The sequence below is a fragment of the Pongo pygmaeus genome, chromosome 10 (genome assembly GCF_028885625.2).
Source record: "Pongo pygmaeus isolate AG05252 chromosome 10, NHGRI_mPonPyg2-v2.0_pri, whole genome shotgun sequence".
NCBI classification, from domain to species: domain Eukaryota; kingdom Metazoa; phylum Chordata; class Mammalia; order Primates; family Hominidae; genus Pongo; species Pongo pygmaeus.
In genome coordinates this window covers 26,441,293-26,446,840 of record NC_072383.2, presented here as the reverse complement: position 1 = coordinate 26,446,840, position 5,548 = coordinate 26,441,293, and positions in this window count along the sequence as shown.

Below are 5,548 nucleotides of genomic sequence, written 5' to 3'. Positions count from 1 at the left end.
ACCTTGTGATCCACCCACCTAGACCTCCCAAAGTGTTCGGATTACAGGCCTGAGCCACCACGCCCGGCCAGCAATACCTTTTTTAAGATTGTTTTGCCATCTCCATCCCATCCACACAGGGGTTGGGGTTAGATTTTATCCTAACTACTGAGCAGTGGCCTCTTTGTCTGTGGAGCAAGAAGCTGTGAAGACTTCCCAGGTCACACCCAGGCTCTAGCGGATAAATATCCATTAGATAGCCCTTCCAAGGGTTATCTTCCAAGGGTTATCCTTCCAAGGAAAACCCTTCCATAGAAGGGTTCTGAGGAAAAAAACCTAGTTTTCCCTTTTTTCCATTTTCCAAGTAATTGACTCACTTATACATAATGTTAATTGGCTCTACTAAATCTTTGGGCAAACAATTCAATAATACTTTAGGCTAAGTAGTGCTTCCTCTTGGGTCACACCTTATATAGATTAAAATACGGCTATCTAATAAAAATAAAATCAACAAAAATGAGCACTCACTCTGTGTAAGACACTGTGTTCAGAGTTAAACTTAAAATATCTTATTTAATCCTCTTAACACCTGTTGGAGATAGACGTTACTTTAATCTAATTTACAGTTGAGGAAACCAATACACAGAGAGAATAAATATGCTGAGATCATGCAACTATTGTGTCCAGGAACTGAGATAGGAACCCAAGTCTACCACACCTCAGGGCATGTGCTGCTGTGTCTGGAATTGGTGGGTTCTTGGTCTCACCGACTTCAAGAATGAAGCCGCGGATCCTCGCAGTCAGTGTTACAGCTCTTAAGGTGGCACGTCTGGAGTTTGTTCCTTCTGATGTTCGGATATGTTCAAAGTTTCTTCCTTCTAGTGGCTTCGTGGTCTCGCTGGCTCAGGAGTGAAGCTGCAAACCTTCGCCGTGAGTGTTAAAGCTCTTAAGGCAGCGCGTCTAGAGTGGTTCGCTCCTCCCAGTGGGCTCATGGTCTCACTGGCTTCAAGAGTGAGGCTGCAGACCTTTGTGGTGAGTGTTACAGCTCATAAAGGCAGCGTGGACCCAAAGAGTGAGCAGTAGCAAGTTTTATTGCAAAGAGCGAAAGAACAAAGCTTCCACAGTGTGGAACGGGACCGAGTGGGTTACCACTGCTAGCTTGGGCAGCCTGCTTTTATTCTCTTTATCTGGCCCCACCCACGTCCTGCTGATTGGTAGAGCCGAGTGGTCTGTTTTGACAGGGTGCTGATTGGTGCGTTTACAATCCCTGAGCTAGACACAAAGGTTCTCCACCTCCCCACCAGATTAGTTAGATAGAGTATGGACACAAAGGTTCTCCAAGGCCCCACCAGAGTAGCTAGATACAGAGTGTCGATTGGTGCACTCACAAACCCTGAACTAGACACAGGGTGCTGATTGGTGTGTTTACAAACCTTGAGCTAGATACAGAGTGCCGATTGGTGTATTTACAATCCCTGAGCTAGACATAAAGGTTCTCCACGTCCCCACCAGACTCAGGAGCCCAGCTGGCTTCACCCAGTGGATCCCACACCTGGGCTGCAGGTGGAGCTGCCTGCCAGTCCTGCGCCGTGCGCTTGCACTCCTCAGCCCTTGGGTGGTCCATCGGACTGGGTGCCCTGGAGCAGGGGGTGGCACTCATCGGAGAGGCTCCGGCCGCATAGGAGCCCATGGAGGGGGTGGGAGGCTCAGGCATGGCGGGCTGCAGGTCCTGAGCCCTGCCCCACAGGAAGGCAGCTAAGGCCTGGTGAGAAATCGATTGCAGCGCTGGCGGGCTGGCACTGCTGGGGGACCCAGTACACCCTCTGCAGCCGCTGGCCCGGGTGCTAAGCGCCTCATTGCCCGGGCCGGCAGGGCCGGCCAGCTGATCCGAGTGCGGGCCCGCCAAGCCCATGCCCACCTGGAACTCCAGCTGGCCTGCAAGTGCCGCGCCCAGCCCCGGTTCCCGCTCGTGCCTCTCCCTCCACACCTCCCTGCAAGCTGAGGGAGTGGGCTCCGGCCTTGGCCAGCCCAGAAAGGGGCTCCCACAGTGCAGCAGCGGGCTGAAGGGCTCCTCAAGTGCCGCCAAAGTGGGAGCCCAGGCAGAGGAGGCGCCGAGAGCAAGCGAGGGCTGTGAGGACTGCCAGCACGCTGTCACCTCTCACTGTGAACCATAGATTATACTGACTCTCTGTTTCGGTGATTCAGGAGACGTTTTCATTTTTGCTGTGTCTTGGGGCTGATTGCCACTCGTACTGGATATTTATTCTTTTGTGTTTTTTTGTTTGTTTGTTTGAGACTGAGTCTCACTTTGTCGCCCAGGCTGGAGTGCAGTGGCGCCATCTTGACTCACTGCAAGCTCCGCCTCCCAGGTTCAAGCAATTCTCCTGCCTCAGCCTCCCGAGTAGCTGGGACTACAGGCACCTGCCACCACACCCTGCTAATTTTTTGTATTTTTAGTGGAGACGGGGTTTCACCGTGTTAGCCAAGATGGTCTCGATCTCCTGACCTCGTGATCCGCCCGCCTCGGCCTCCCAAAGTGCTGGGATTACAGGCATGAGCCACCGCGCCCGGCTGGTACTGGATATTTATTCTATAGGGCTTTAGGGAAATGTCATCAGGATAAGAGAAGCTTCAAAGTCCCATAAAGATCATCTCAAAATCATTATATGGTGATAAAATAAACTATATTGCTTTAGAGTAGGACAAGCTTGTCCAACTTGCAGCCCAGGACGACTTTGAATGTGGCCTAACATAAATTCGTAAACTTTCTTAAGACATTATGAGATTTTTTTGGCCATTTTTTTTTTAAGTTCTTCGTTAGTGTTAGTGTATTTTATGTGTGGCCCAAGATAAGTCTTCTTCTTCCAGTATGGCTCAGGGAAGCCAAAAGACTGGACACACCTGGAGTAGAGTAAGTGCAATTAATGATGTTATTTTATACCATCTGAATCCAGAAGTGTTAAGAATACTTGTGACACTTAGCTGAGTGCAATGGCTCATGCCTGTAATCCTAGCACTTTGGGAGGCTGAGGTAGAAGGATTGCTTGAGCCCATGAGTTAGAGACCAGCCAGGCAACATGGCAAAACCCTGTTTCTACTAAAAATACAAAAAAAAAAAAAAAAAAAAAAAAAAAAAAATTAGCCAAGTGTGGTAGTGTACACCTGTAGTCCCAGCTATTTGGGAGGCTGAACTTTTCTTATAGTTTCTTACAGTTCAGAGGCTATCCCTCAGCTGGTAGATCTGAGAAGCCAGCATTGCAGTCTACTACAGATTAATTAACTGTCTAATCATTCCCTGACTTCAGGTGCTTGCCACCCTAACTTCATGGAAGCTGGGACAATTCATAAGGCTTTTGTCACACAGCCAATCTACCCCCAAGCCTTGAAATATTTTTACCCACTGTGCATGCACAATAGAAATATGGACTTCTATAGATATGACAATTTTTTAAATTACCACTAAAAAGGCAAACATGTTGCCAGGCATATTCTGATGGCACCAACATCCAATATCCATTTTCTAACTTTAGAACTGGCTTGCTTGGTGAACTCATGACTACACATAAGAAAAAGATGTGGTTCCTGGACTATTAACTGGGCAAATGGGTCTGTGTTAGTTTGTTAGAGCTGCCATAACAAAGTACCACAGACTCAGTGGCTTAAACCACAGAAATTGATCTTTTCATAGTTCTAGAGGCTGGAAGTCCAAGATCAGGATGTCAGCAGGTTTACTTTCTTCTGAGGCCTCTCTTTTTGGCTTGCAGGTGGCTGCCTTTTCTCTGTCTGCACATGGTCTTTCCTCTATGCAAGCACCTGTCTCTATCCCAAGCTCTTCATTTTTTAAAAAAGTATTTATTTATTTATTTATTTATTTGAGATGAAGTCTTGCTCTGTTGCCCAGGCTGGAGTGTGATGGCACGATCTCGGCTCATTGCAACATCTGCCTCCCAGGTGCAAGCGATTCTCCTGCCTCAGCCTCCTGAGTAGTTGGGATTACAGGCATGTGCCACCACACCTGGCTAATTTTTGTATTTTTAGTAGAGATGGGGTTTCACCATGTTGGCCAGGCTGGTCTGGAACTCCTGACCTCAGGCAATCCACCTGCCTCAGTCTCCCAAATTTCTGGGATTACACATGTGAGCCACTGCACCCGGCTAAGCTCTTCTTCTTCTTCTTTTCTTCTTTTTTTTGGAGATGGAGTCTCACTCTGTCACCCAGTGGCACAATCTTAGCTCACTGCGACCTCTGCCTCCTGGGTTCAAGCAATTCTCCTTCCTCAGCCTCCCCAGTAGCTGGGACTACAGGTGCACACCGCCACGCCTGGCTAATTTTTTGTATTTTTTAGTAGAGACGGGGTTTCACTGTGTTGCCCAGGCTGGTCTCAAACTGCTGAACTCAGGCAGTCTACCCGCCTCAGCCTCCCAAAGTTCTGGGATTACAAGCGTGAGCCACCGTGCCCTACCCAAGCTCTTCTTCTTATGAGGACACCAGCCATACTGAATTAGGGCCTACACGAATGCCCTCATTTAACCTTAATTATCTCTTTAAAGACCTTGTCTCCAAATATAGTCTCTGGGAATTAGAACTTCAACAGACAAATTTGGGGGGACTGGGATTTAGAATTTCAACATACGAATTTGGGGGGACACAATTCAGCCCATAACAGGGCCCAGTTCATAGAGCAGCAGGAGTACTTGTCACTTCTATGAGAGTGCTGGCCTGTTTACCCCTGGCTAACAAAAGAACAGAGTCTCTTCCCAGCCCTGGAGAATACCAAAGCGTTTTCTAAATACATGTTCCTGCATAAAGACCAACTCTTATTTCCATTGCTGCCTCTGCAACTGAGAGAACATGGAGAACCACTGAATAATTGGTGATCATTATCTGAATGCTTCTATAAAGTGTGGTAAAGTGCTTATTGTGAAAAATGCAGCTGAATTGCCCACATTAGCATTTATGGTAGAGACACACCTCCTTTATCGCTTCATTTGTGGTTTACCAGTTATCTTCTTACCTCCTAGTGACTCAAAGCTGTACCAGCAGCCGACCTCTGAAGGTAGCTGTTTCCTCAAGATGAACAGCTCTGAAAACCAATGGAAGCCAACAGCTAAGATGTGCAGTTTTCAACTTACACAGTTACTTGGGACTTTTTAAAAATATGTTTTCATCTTGGCATATTAATAAGAACAACGAAGAAACGAATTAGTAAAAAGGAATGTCACATTTAAAACACTTAAGGAAAAAGAAAAATAAGACTATTACCAAGAAGGCAGTGGTTATTAGCGTACTTATTCTTGGTCTGGAATACTAGAAACAGTAATGAAGGCACAGGGAAACAAGCTGAGAAGGGAAAGACTGGTGTAAGACTGGTGTAAGTAGTGTGCATTCAAATCAGTCCATCTTGATGATTCAACCCGTACAGTACTAAAATTGTTGGAAAAACTATTTTGATGACTAAAACTTTTTTTGTTACATTGGTGTATATTAATGCAGAGAATAATGACTGTGAAACAAATCCATCTTTTACTTTAATATAATCAAGATTGGTTTTAAACTGGTTTCAATTGCT